Source organism: Phascolarctos cinereus, unplaced genomic scaffold (genome assembly GCF_003287225.1).
Source record: "Phascolarctos cinereus isolate Bilbo 61053 unplaced genomic scaffold, phaCin_HiC Scaffold_5;HRSCAF=322, whole genome shotgun sequence".
NCBI lineage: Eukaryota > Metazoa > Chordata > Mammalia > Diprotodontia > Phascolarctidae > Phascolarctos > Phascolarctos cinereus.
The window spans coordinates 388,310,871-388,325,841 of NW_027555958.1; positions in this window are offsets into that span (position 1 = coordinate 388,310,871).

The window sequence follows — 14,971 nt, forward strand, 5'->3', positions numbered from 1 at the left end:
CAAATTGAACATTAATGAGGAAACACGTTAGTCCTGTTCACAAGTATGTAAACAATAAGCAGATTCTTTAGTCTACATAACACACTTTGAGGCCTGTTCAACCTTGGTTCCCCACTTTTAAGTTATAATTGTTGCCCTTAATTGTTTGTTTTCTGTAAGATTCCTGGGTAGTGCAGTAATAGAGGCTCGAAAGTAACTCAATTAAATGAAAGAACATTTCAGATGGCAGTATTCACAGTGTAATTTTAAATTCCTTTAAGGTGGAGGAGGCTTTGCATTTAGTATTCAAGAAACTTAATAAACCTATTTTGTCAACAAGAATGCCACCTGCAACATTTTCTATGGCATTCATAGAAATGACTCATTTGTGGACAAATCAGTTGTGTAATGTTTTCCATAAAGTTTGGCACAGCTGCTTTTTTAATTTGCCTATAAAGTAAAATCATTTCCTTTGAATTAAGTGTTTTCATTTAGATACTTAAATTTATCATATTTGCAAATACAATTTCCCCTATTTTATGAGGACAGAAATGAGGAATGAAAGCAAATATGTGTGTACATTGATATATGTGGGTATACACACCCACACACGGAAGTAACTCATTTCCTAAATAGTGCAGCTTTTTCCTAGATTGATAACTGACATTAAAAATATTAAAATAATTTAGTTTTGATAATTCTCAACAAATATAAATTTATATGAATTTTGGAGAAGTACTTTTTGAATAGTGAGAGACAGCATGATCTATTGGATAAAGGCCTGGCCTTGGAATGAGGAAAGAATTGTTTAAAAAAGTAAGCAAATCACCTACATTCTCAGCACCTTCAGACAATTCCCTAAGAGATAAGATACAGATCAATAGGAAAGCTGTGTCAGTTGGGGAAGTTATCATTGGGGAATCCAATGAAATCATAGCTTCTGTACCTCTTTCCCCTCAAAAAAGGGCTTGAATAGTATTTAATGTGTATAAAATCAGTCCTAATATCTTTTTTCTTTCTCAGTTTTTGTATTTTTTTTCAAACCACAAGTGAGCTAGTGCATCGGGCTTTATATCAATCAATCTGGATTCTTTCACGCAGTCTCAGTGAAACTGAACAAATATTCAGTAAGTACCTACTATGTATGAGGCTCTATGCTAGGCCCTGGAGATTCAAAGACAAAAGCAATTTGCTCTTCCTCTCCAAACATGATACGTTTTGAGTTTGTCCATGTGTGTTTGAGGAGGTAAGGGGTAACAGCGGGGTAAAAGTTCCAAATGGATAAAGAAAGATCACTGCAAAGTAATGTGAAATAATTCTGAGTAGAAGAGACCAATAAAAACCGAAGGCTGGCATCATAAGGAGGTGTACTATGTAGGAGGTGCCACCTGAACTGTTCTTTGTCTTCTTCCTGATCAATGGCACACATTTAAAAAATGGTTTCATAGACGATGAGAGCTACAAAGAGGGAGCTCACTAAGCTATGGAGTGATTGAACCTATTACCTAAGCCTTGTGACCATTTATTAGATGAAGCCTGTCCAGGGTATATAAATGAAGTTTTATGGATTGGAATGTTTGAGGCAAAAATCGCACTTAAGACTTTTTCAGTTTGAAAACTGAATGGCATCAATCCAGGAGTTACATATTTAATATTCCATTTTTTCATTACTCTTGTTATCATTCTTATTGTGATTTTGTTATACTTTACATTTAATAGAGTACTTTCTTTATAACACACTGTGAAGTAGCTAATGCAAATATGATTGTAATTTTATAGGGATTGATGGAGCTGAGTGCTTTGCTAAGTCAGACACTTAACGTGTGTCAGCAGCAGTTGATATGTGACTGGTGCTTAGGAGAGAGACCAGGACTGGACATTTGAGAGACAGACAGAAAGGCAAACAGAAAGAGAGAAAGAGAGAGAGAGAGAGACAGAGACAGAGAGAGAGAATGAGAGAGAGAGAGAGAGAGAGAGAGAGAGAGAGAGAGAGAGAATGAGAGACAGAGAGAGAGACAGAGAATGAGAGACAGAGAGAGAGAGAATGAGAGAGAGACAGAGAGAGAATGAGAGACAGAGAGAGAGAGAGAGAGAGAGAATGAGAGACAGAGAGAGAGAGAGAGAGGAGAGGAAGGAGAGGGAGAGACAGACAGAAGGAGACAGAGACAGAGACAGATGGACAGACAGAAAGAGAGAGAAGGGGGAGGAAGACACAGAGACAGAAAGGAAGGAAGGGAGAAACAGACCAGAAACACAAAAAAGAGAAGGCGAGACAGAGTCACAGAGGCAGACAAGACAAAGACAGACAAACAGATAAAGAGAGAAAGAGAGAGAAAAAAAAACGGGATGGGGGGGAGAAAAACAGTCAGAAATACAGAAGGGTGGACAGAGAGAGAGAGAGAGAGAGATCTGCACAAAGATGATAATTGAAGCTATGGGAGCTTATGAGGTCACTGAGAGAGAAACAGAGGAGAAAGAGAGCCGGAACTGACTTTAAAGACCATATACACTAGCCTCTTCATTGTAGAAATTAAGAAGGTGAAGTCCTAGATTATTAATGATTTGCCCAAAGTCACAAGAGTAGTAAGATATCAGAAGTGGGATATGAACCCAAGTCTTCAGACTTTTTTTGCTCCATGGTTAGCCTACTATGTAGTAAACCACATGCTGATACACACTCAAACACCTACTCCCTACCCTGCCCCTCCCCCCACATTTTCCTTTTGATTCCATTGTGGGAAACTTATCTAGGGGAATAGTGTGATATACGATAATCTTTCTTGGTGTTCCTTTAGGCAGGAGATACCTCTAGGATTCCTGGGCCTTAACTTTCTTTCTGTTGTTGTTTTGATATTTTAAATATTATTAAGAACTTAACAAATATTAACAAACCTAAACATTTTAATATAAAAAGGGAAAAAAAACAAGAAAATGAGGGTCGTGTATGAAAATGTGAAGTTTTAAACTGTGTACAGTTTTAAAGTATACACTCAATTCAATACCTTAATATCAAAGCTGCTCTGCTTGTCTATGTTCCATTATGAACTTTCTTCTTCTCTCTCCTGTGTATTTTAATTTCTTCTCTTTTTTTCTTTTTTTGGTAATACTATCAGGACCATACATTCTCTCTTGCAACTCTTCCTTATAAAAAATATAGCAGTCTCATATACATACATACATGCACACACATACAGACAGACAGAGGCACACAAACACACATATTTAGTTAAGGAAGACAAATGTACCTATTGGCTGCATTTGAAAATGTGCTTCATTGTATACTTCTGGACTTGTATGACAGAAGGTAGAAAACATGCTTTATCATCAGTTTTCTAGTCATGATTGATCATGGTATTGATTAGAATTCTTTAATCTTTCAAAGTTGTTTTCCTTTACAAGATTTTAGGTTTCTCTGATTTTGACATTATCATTTCTTACAGCTTAATAATATTTGATAATTATATTATACCACAACTTGTTCAGCCATATCCCACTTTGATTTCAATTCTTTAAAATAACATAAAGTGCTGCTAAAAATTAGGCACAAATGGATTCTCTCCCTGTTTTTTTTCTTTTTCTTTTTCTTTTTTTACTTCACTTCTTTCAGATATACTAGGTTCAGATATTGCTGGGTTGAATGATATGCATAGTTTAGCAGCTTTTTCATTATAATCTCAAATTGCTGTCCAGAGCATACGGCCTCATTCACAGTTTTGCCAAAGGTTCATTAATGTGTCTGCCCTAACACAGCCCCTCCAACAATTGCCATTTTCCACTTCTGTCATCTTTACCAAATTGATGGCATCTGATGTAACCTCAGATTTTTTTTTAAACTTGCATTTCTCTTATTGTTAATTATTTGGAATTTTTTTATGAACTTGCACTTTTTCAAAAGTTACTAGTTTATATTTTTCTGCCACTTTTTTCCTTCACAACACAGCCACTTTTTCCATGTGTTTAAGCAATGGCTCTTTATCTAATATATTTCTAATTAAAGCTTTAAAATTTAAGAGAAAAGTTAATTAAAGCTTTACTTAGGGAAATTAAGTGTTTTGCTTTTATTGTTTAAGAGAACAGGCATTGTATAAATAAGCAACAATATAATTGAGTAGCAGCTGCTTCTGTGTAATAATTAAGAAGGAGTCATTGCTCCTTGCCTAAAATGATACCAATTGAAAATAAAGTCATTGGCATAATTGGTAATAAGGATATTGTGTGTGTGTGTGTGTGTATGTGTGTGTGTGTGTGTGTGTGTGAGAGAGAGAGAGAGAGAGAGAGAGAGAGAGAGAGAAAGAGAGAGAGAGAGAGAGAGGATTAGAGAATGATAAAGTTATACAAGTCCTAGTTCTTCTACATAATACCTTTGTGATTTGGTCAAATTACTTCCCATCTCTGAGCTTCAGTTTCCTCATCTGGGAAATAAGGGAATTGGATTAGATGGCTTCTAAATTCCCTTCAGGTTCTAAGTCTATGTTCCTATCATTCTACGGGTGACAAGTGATTAAGAAAGGGCAACTTGATAAGAAAGTTAATATGAAAATGGGTAATCAAGAAAAAATGTGGGAGGTTGATCAGAAGATAAAAGGTAGATAAAGTGACAGGATGCCTTGGAAAGGAAAAGGAAAATGAAGAGGGCACAGAATCAGAAAGAGAAGAGCAAGGAATAGAGCAGGAAAAATAAATAAGAAGAAATTATATTAGAGGTTAGAAAGCAAAATAAATTAAGGAACAGATGCTAAAAGGAGAAAAAGAAAAAAAAGAGGACATTGTAGGATGAGTGAGGGTTGGACAATTGGGAAAGGAAGGAATATGGTTCACAACTATAGTTAGCATCAAAATCTAATGTTAGCATAAATTGCAATAGTCTGAGTTTAGCTCTTTGCTTTCATGTAAAGTAGGAACATCTAAAAAGGTAGTATGTCTGTAATTTTTCTCAAGGCAACAAGAATGGGAAACTCCTCTGTTGATGTCCCTTATTTTCCTTCCCTCTTCTATAAACCAGGTCTGGTGATTTTATCTGAAATTATACTGACAAATACATCTATTTTTATTGATGACACCACCACTTTTAAGTGTAACTCATTGCCATAAACCCAAGGGACTCTAAAGTATCCATTATTAATTCACCTGTGTTTTTTAGGAGAAAGAGAAAAAGCCACAGTATTTCAGAGGGCAGTCAGGGAGTAATTTTTTATTCCTTGAGAAATTTTGCTATATGGTACTTCATTTATCAAACTCTGTAGTTCAGTCAAACTGGATTTCTTGATTTCTATGTGGCACTTTGCTGTCACACTCCACAACTTTGCAGCAACTATCTCTCATGCCTGGAATGTTCTCACTTATTATTTCTGCCTCATATACTCCCTTATTCTCTTCATGTCTCAGCTTAAATACTACCTTTTACATGTTGCTTTTCTGGATACTCTCTCCCCTTAATCAATGCTAGCACCCTCTGTTCCCTAAACTACCTTATTTGATATGTATTCATTGCATGTATCTGTATTGTGCTTTCTCTTGATAGAACACGACTTCTTTGAAAACTGAAACTATTTGATCTTTTTATCTATCATTATTTATATATCTGTCACTGAATGCTTCTTTCTGTGCTATCTTCCCCAATTAGAGAATGAGCTCTTTCATAGTCTGGATTGCAAAATTTTCTGTTTGTATCTCTAGGGCTTACTTAGCACAGTGCTTTGCCAATAATAAGCTCTTGAAAATGCTTGTCCATTTAGATTTTTGTTCTTTTATCCCAACCATTTAGACTAGTTTCTTGCATATAGAAAAGGGATAAATCATTCATTATATTATTTATTTGTAGTATTTACTTACTAGATGCTTATTGATTGATCCGTCACCCAATATATAAGGAATGATAGAATTTCCCTTCTCTCAATTCAATATGTAGCATATGTCTGTCATTGTTTTAGCTACAAGTTTTGTTAGCCATAAATCTTATTTATTTTTTTAGATTAATTTCTTTTTTAAAAAAATGTTTATTTTTTTAATTATTTTTAGTTTTGAACAATCACTTCTACACATTTTGAGTTCCAAATTTTCTCCCTATCTCATCACTCCCCCCACCCCAAGATGGCATGTATTCTGTATACCACTTTTCCTAATTGCCCTCCCTTCCCCCTCCTTCTTTTCTCCCCTTCTCCTTCTATTTTCCTGTAGGGCAAGATAGATTTCTATACCCCATTTCCTATATTTCTTATTTCCCAGTTATATAAAACAATCGTTTTAACATGTGTTTTTAAAACTTTGGGTTCCAAATTTTCTCCCTTCCTCACTCCCCACCCACCCTCATTGAAAAGGTAAGCAACTGGATACAGGTTATACATGTGCAGTCATGCAAAACTCTTCCATAGTAGTCATCTTGTGAAAAACTAAGTATATTTCCCTTCATCCTATCCGCCCCCCATTTATTCTATTCTCTCTTTTGACCCTGTCCCTCCTCAGAAGCGCTTGCTTCTGATTATCTTCTCCCCCAATCTGCCCTCCCTTCTATCATCACCCTGCTCTCTTGTCCCCTTCCCCTCCTATTTTCTTGTAGGTAAGACAGATTTCCACACCCATTTGAGTGTGTATGTTATTCCCTCCTTAAGCCAAATGTGATGAGAATAAGATTCACTCGTTCCCTCTTACCTTCCCCTCTTTCCCCTCCACTGTAAAACCCTTTTCTTGTCTGTTTCATGTGAGATAATTTACCCCATTCTACCTCTCCCTTTCTCCTTCTCCCAGTATAATCCTCTCTCACCCCTTAATTTTATTCTCTAGATGTCACCCCTTCATCTTCAACTCACTCTGTTACCTCTCTCTCTCTCTCTCTGTCTTTCTCTCTTTATGTAATATATATACACACACATATACATATATGCACATATATATACATGTATATACATACATATACATATGTACATGTGTGTGTGTGTGTGTGTGTGTGTGTGTGTGTGTGTGTGTGTGTATTGCTATGATCAAGGGCGAGGTGTTTACTCCTTTCCTGGCCTGTGCTCTGGTCTATGAGTGAGTTAGAAGCACTCTTTTCTGTCTTAGAACTGTGAGGAGAATTTCCTCTCCACAGCCACTACAAGCTCCACCATGCCAGGGCTCCTCCTCGCCCAGGAACACCACCCAGAATTGTGTCTCAAGTTTTTCTGCTCTGGAAGCAGCTGCCATCCCGGGGCCAGTCTTAGGAACTGGCACTGGGACCCCAAGCTTCTCTCTCTCACCATAGACACAGACTTTTCCCACTGACCTTCTAAGTTGTCCCTGGCATTCATGGGTTGAGAGGTCTAGAAACCGCCACACCTGCCTGATTTGGTCCTCTGAGGCCTACTCCAGGTTCACTGTGGCCTGAGCCCCTAAGCCAACTGCGCCTTTCTTACCGCTCAGCCCGATATACCTTTCTGATCAACCATCCAGGCTGTCTTGGATTATAAATTTGTTTCACTGTCTTTTTGTGGGTTCTGCTGCTTTTGAATTTGTTTAGAGCCATTTTTTAATTTGTAGGGTTTGGGGGAGAGCTTAAGCAAGTCACTGCTTTCACTATGCCATCTTGGCTCCACCCTCCATAAATTTTATTAGAATTATGTATAAGTGGAATATCAAAAGATATAAGCAGAGTCTCAATGACCACTCATTAAAATGGCTTTAGAGGAGGATTCATGCTTTAGGTATGGATCAGACTAGATTGTCTTAAGAGGTTACCTCAAACACTGAGCTTCTTTGAATGCATGGTTTTATTACCTATAAATTCTTTTTAGAAGTGTTTATAATTATTTTTAAAAGACTTTATTTATTTTTAACATTTTTTCTTTTTAAATTTTGAGTCCCAGGTTTTCTCACTCCTTTACAAGCCTCTTTCATTCACTTATAAGGCAAACAATATAATATCAGTTATACATATGAAATCATAGAAAACATATTTCTATATTAGCCATATAACCAAAAAAAAAGGGAAAAAATGAAGTGAGAAAATCATATTTCAATTTACTCTCAGAATTCACCAGTTCTCTCTCTGGAGGTGGAAAGCATTTTTTCATTATGAGTCCTTTGCAATTGTTTTGGATCACTGTATTGATCAGAGTAGCTAAGTCTTTCACAGTTGATCCTCTTTACAACAATACTGTTACTGTGCACAGTCACCTCATGGTTCTTCTCAAATGGGTCACAATGGTTCTTTTCACTTCACTTTTCATCAGGTCATATAATTCTTGCCATGCTTCGCCTCCTCTACTCATTTTTTATAGCACAAAAGTATTCTATCACAAACATAGCCTACAACTTTTCCAGCCATTCCACAATTAACAAGCATCCCCTAGATATTTAATTCTTTGCATGACAAAATAAGCTGCTAAAATATTTTTGTGTTCACAGGTCCTTTTCCTGTTTCTTTGATCTCTGTAGGGTACAAAACTAAGAGTGGTATTGCTTTTTCAAAGGGTACAGCATGGTCTCCAGAATGATTTCCACAATGGTTGGACCAGTCCGCTATTCTATGAACAGCTCATTAATGTGTGTATTTTCCTCATTCCTTCTAATCTTTGTCAATTCTGATGGGTGTGAGGTGGTACCTCAGACATTTTTAAATTTGCCTTTCTCTAATAATTGCTTAGAACCCTCTTTATATGACTACAGATGGCTTCAATCTCTTCTTCAGAAAATGGTTCATATCCTTTGACAAATTATCAATTGGAGAAGGGCTCTTTTATAAATTTGATTCAGCTCCCTATATATTTGGGAAATGAAACTTTTATCAGAGAAATTTGCTTTGAAAATTTCTGATATTACTTCATGATCTGTGGTATCTTTCAGCAAAATGTAGTTTCCCTGATTATCTCTTTCAGTTAGGTCTATTTTTGCTTTTGCTCTGTCTAACATCATTATTGTCACTCCTATCCTCTTTACTTCAGCTGAAACATAATAGACTCTACTCTGGCCCTTCATTTCAATTATCCATGTGTGTCTTTCTGTCTCAAGTTTTTCTCTAGTATACAACATATATTCTGATTTCCAGTCCACTCTGCTACCTATTTCCATTCCATTAATTAACTCATTCCACTCACATTCACAGTTAGGATCACTAACTCTGCATTTCCCTCCATCCCATTTTCCTGCTTATCCTTCTCTATTTTTATCTTGTCCCTCCTCAAAAGTATGTCTTGCTTCTGACTACTGCCTCCCCCAATATCCCTCCTCCTTATATCCCCCTCCTCCTTAAGTCTTATCTCCTTTACCACCTATCTCTCAATTGGACAAGAAAGATTTCTATATCCAACTAAATGTGCATATACATTCTTCACTCTGAACCAATTCTAATGGGAATGTAGTTCAAGCATTGTCTTCCAAACCTTAATTTTCCCCTGCACTATAAAAGCTCCTAGTGTGTTTCCTATATGAGAAAATTTCCCCATTCTAACTCTCTTTTCCACCTTCTCCCAATGCATTACTCTTTCTCACCCCTAGGTTCTTTTATTTTTTGGAAACCATTCCAACATAAAAAACTCACATCCATGCCCTCTGTCTATGCAGAATCCTTCTAATCACCCTGATAATGAGAAAGGTCTTAGGAGTTACATGTATCATCTTCCTACATAGAAATGTAAACAGTTTAACTCTTTGAGTCACTTATGATTGCTCTTTCACATGTACATTTTTATGCTTTTGAGTCTTCTGTTTGAATGTCAAATTTTCTATTTAGCTCTGGCCTTTTCATCAGGAATGCTTGAAAATCCTCTATTTTATTAAATAATCCATTTTCCCTCCTAAAATATCAGGTTTTTTTGGATAGATTATTCTTGGTTGTATTCTGGAACATCATATTCCAAGCCCTCCATTCCTTTAACATGGAAGCTGATAAGTCTTATGTAATCTTGACTATGGCTCCAAGATATTTGAATTGTTTAGTGCTCTTCTTGGCCCTGGAACGGTGACCATGGCACTTGCTCCCTTGTGACCTATCATAACCTCTTCACTCCACCCTGGAAAAAGCCAGAACTGCTTATGGGCAAAAGAATTTCCAATCAGCACCTGCTGTACCTTGTGCTAACAAAGTATCTCTTGTAATCTCCTTCTGACCAGTTCTCCAACCCCATTACTATCTCTGTGCTGAGAGCTCCTGAAACTGCTGCAGCTGTTGTTGTGGCTATCTCCACAGCCCACTGCTTGTGTTACTGATGCACTCTGGGCCTGAGCCCACTCCAGTGCTACAGACCCTGTTACAAACCTCCTAAATTGTCTTAGGTTGAAAAAAAATGTCTCCCTCTGATTTTGTGTTAGCTCTGCTGCTCCAAAATTTGATTTGATACATTATATTAAAGTTGTTTGGAGAAGAATGTTGGGAGAGTTTAGCTGGTTTCTAGTCTGCACTCTGCTATCTTGGCTCCTCCCCCTATAATTCTCTATCTAGAGGCAGCTTGCTGCAGTGAATAAGGAGCTGCCCTCCGAGCCAGGAAAATCTGACTTCAAAACCTGTCTCTTACATCTACTGATTATGTAAGCATGGCCAAGTCACTTAATCTCAGAGCCCCAGACAATTCTCAAAGACCCTAAGCCAAACTCAAAAATAAAAAGAATGGAAGTTATAAATTATAGTATTCATTGTCTCATTTATTTTTAATTCATCAGCATGAGCTGTTTACTTCTTCAAGGAATTTAAATCTATAGATTCCTAAACTTGAGAGGGAAAAATAATAATTATGACTGTGAGAAAGAAATCTTCAGGGCATATTTTGCAGAAACTTTAATACACTTTAAAAACCTTGTATAGTAAGTCGTCTATAGTGCTTTCTCCTTAACAGCAGATGTTAGAATTAATTTGATCCCTAAAAGATGAAGTTCTTCATAATATAAACTACTTTATTGTTTCTGACAAGTTTTCCAGTTGTATCAGTTGAAATCTGGCATATTGATATTGGGGTATTTTTTTTCTTGTAGCTAGGTGGTACAGTGGATTGAGTGCCTGGTCTGGTGTCAGAAAGACCTAATTTTAAAACAGGCCTCAGAACTTACTATCTTTGTGACTCTGGGCAAATCACCTACCCCCCTATTTGCTTCAGTCTCTACTTCTGTAAAATGGGTATAATAATATCACCTAAGTCCCAAGATTGTTGTGAAGATCAAAAAAGACAATAATTGTAAAGCACTTAGCACAGTGCCCTATACAAGCCATGTACACACACACACACACACACACACACACACACACGCATATATGTTATTTTTCTTAATAGTTTCAACGTTGCAAAACTGGATTTTTTAATACTAAGAAGAATCCTGTCTGGTTGCTTAGAAAGCACTGATACATTATGCCGTTTTAAATTAAATGGGGCATGGATTTCACACATTGATCACTTATTAGAAATATGATCCAACCTGCCTGAAAAGCAAAAATAATATCTATCCTTATTTACTACAGCTCTTTTCACTGAACTACTAATATGAGGTTGGAAAGTGTTCTAATTTTCCCCATTAGCAGGAAAGAAAATGATGTTATTAACATGGAATAATCAAAAATTATTTAGGCAAAATGCTACTGTTTGCTCTAGGAAATTCAATATTCAGCTGATTAATTTCCTATAAGATTACATGAAATTGTCTAGTCCAAATTACTAGCATGTGCTAGAGGAACTCAAAGTTACAGATCAGAATATGATGCCTTTTTCTAATTTGTAGGCTCTGACTGATTTGTAATTTTGCATTTTGTCCATATTGATTGGGACAAGTGAAGAGCACCACTTATATTGGCTAGATCTGTCTACCAATAAAAATTGTTATTGTTTCACATGATTCTAATTCCCTGAATAATTTGAACACTGAATTGAGTGTGTGTGTGTGTGTGTGTGTGTGTGTGTGTGTGTGTGTGTTGTACATGAGGTAGAGAGGTGGAGACAGAAGGACAGAGAGAGACTATGAAATTACATGTGTGAGAAAGACCAATTTTATTGCTTTTCATCTAATAGTTATTTTTATCCAAATCATGGAGAGAGAGAGAGACAGACGGAAGACAGACAGACAGACAGACAGAAACAAAAGAAAGAGACACAGAGACACATAGAGACGCACAGAAAGAACATGGATAAATTAATTTTCCAATGGATTAATAAGCCCAGTTTTACTGCTCTTCTATTTGATAGCCATTTTAATCAAATTATTAGCCTTAGTAATTATCTGCATTGCATTTCACCAAAGAATGCTATTTTAAAATCTCTAATTTTCAGGGTCCTTTGGTGGTTTTGTCAACCCCACGACAGCAGCATCTTATAGACTACAAGGCTATTTTCATTGCCAGAAAACCTGTCAAACTACAGGCGAAAAGAATGATTATTTTTCAAATATTTTGAAACTCAGTTATCTCTTGGGCTTAACTGAATCTACGAGGCCTTTGTGGTGATGAGAAAATTATTGCTGAGAATTTCCCCAAATCTACACTAAAAGTTTTTTTTTCTTATAGATTTAGCATTATTATAGGTCATAGTTCTTACAGCTGAACAGAATACTAGATTCACTAGCCACTCTCTCCTCCTTTTGCTGCCTTGACCCTTTAGTGAACCACTTCAAGTCCAACTCTCCTCCTCTCAATGAGTCCCCATCCCTCTTTGTGCTCTGCCAAGCCTCAGCCTTGGAACACTCCCACCATCTCCTGCCTTTTCCCTTACTTAGGTGCTGCTAAAGGAAGGTGGAGAAAATCAATCAGTGGTTCTGATTGGGTCTACTACAAATTGGGTACACAACATAAATAGATCTGCATCTCTGCAAGATAATCCTTGTATATCTCCTCAAGTCGTATTAGATTGTGAGCTCCTTAATGACAGGGACTGTCATTTGCCTCCTTTTGTATCCCAGTGCTTAGCACAGTGTCTTGTAAATAGTAGGCACTTAATAAATGTTTATTGTCTGACTATCTCACCCTTTGGCTCTTCCAAACCTTTCCATCCCTTCTTAAAACTTCTATATCTCCTCTTTAATCCCCACTTCTTAGCTGAGCACCTTGCTCATATTTTACTTAAAAAAAAAATTTGAGGCCATTCACCAAGAACTCTCTCTTCTCTCCTCCTCCTCATCTCATATCACTCAGAAATCTTCCATCACTGTCTCTTCCCTTATCTCTCTCTCACATGAAGACATGGCCTTACTCTTTGCCAAGGCAAACCCCTCTACCTTCATAAGCAATCCTTTCTATCCATATTTCCAAGGCATTGCTCTTTCACTATCCCCACAATCACTTATCTGCAGTTCTTGCTATTCACTGTTTCTTTATCTACTGCCTAGTTGTAGGTAAAACACGCCCATATCTCCCTATCTTCAAAACCTCTAAATGGATCCTCTTTCTCTTCAGCCCTTTGAGGCTAAACTCCTTGAGGAGACTGTATACAATAGTGTCTGCACTTTCATTCTCTTCTTAAGTCCCAACAGTCTGTCTTCTGACCTCATAATTCCACTACTAACTGCTCTCTCTAAAGTTAATGCTCTGTAATTGCCAGATCCAACGACCTTTCATCAATGCTTATTCTTGACTTCTCTGTAGCCTTTTAATGAATCACTTCTCCTTTATGTTCTCTTCTCCCTAGGTGTTCAGAAACTACTTTCTCCAGTTCTCCTACCTATGTGACTGCTCTTTCTCAATTTCCTTTGCTGTATCTTCATCCAGGTCACACTCATAATTCATGGGTATCCCTCAGAGATCTGTTCTGGGTCCTCTTTTCTTTTACCTCTAGCCTACTTAACTTGCTGATCTCATCCACACTCATGGATTTAATTATTATCTCTACAGTAAAGATTCTCAAATCTTTATCCATCTCTAAGCTTTCTGCTAATATCCAGTCTCTCATCTCCAACTGCCTTTCAGATGTCTTGAAATAGATGACCAGTAGAAATCTTAAACTCATTGTGTCCAATGAGTTTCTAAAGTTCCTTATTGCTATTGAGGGCACTGTCATCTTCCAAGTCTCCTGGCTATCAAAGTAGGCACCATCATCGAATCCTCAATGTCTCTCACCTTCCAAATCTAATCAGTTGTCAAAGCTTGAAGATTTTGTGACAACATCTCTTAAAAATACTCCCTTCTCTCCTGTAATAAGTGCCACCACCCTGATGCAGATCCTCATCATCTTACATATGGATATCTAACAGCTTGTTGGTTGGTTGGCCTACCATAAGTCTCTACCCACTCTAAATTCAGCTGCCAAATGGATTTTCTAAAACAGCGCTCCAACCACATCCTCACTGCCCAACCCCACCCCATTCAATAAACTCCAGTGGCTCTCTATCACCTCTAGGTTCAAATACAAAATTTTCTGTTGGGTAGTCAAAGCTCTTCCTAACCTAGTACCCCCCTCCCACATATACACACAAACACACACACATTCAGCACAGTTCCTGGCACATAATAGGCACTTAATAAATGATTTTTGACTGACTGAAAAATTACTTATATTCATACGGTTCTTTAAGGTTGGGATGTAGGGTGTTCAGAGGAGAAAAGTGCTTCTGGTGTGAGGGTTGCTGAGTGCTTTCCAAGTCTGCTTTCCAACTTTGATGTCCACCTGATTCACCCAACTCTCACCTGTACATCCAAGAAGCTGTAGCATGGGTAGGAGCCACACCCCATTAAACAGGTTCAGCAGACAGACTAAACCAGGTTGAGGATAATCAAGAAGTCTTAAAAGCATTTATGAGTTAGGACGGTGTCTACCCCAAGTATGTGAAGACTTCCCCCAGTGGAATGAGAGGATGATAACAATTTGTTCCAAGGGTCATAAAAGTGGCTGAAGCAGGTGTTGTGGAGAGCTTAGAGCTTGGTTAGACATAGAAGATGCCAAGGCCATCCACTGAATCCTGAGCCATCACCAGTCATCTTGACTTTCTTCATCTTGCCACTGGACTTTGATGACTTTGGCAGAGAGGGTGAGGCCAACTTTGCACAACTCTGACTCACTTAAATCCAATTTACATGTGTATTAAAAGACATCACTCATACCATTTTACTAGT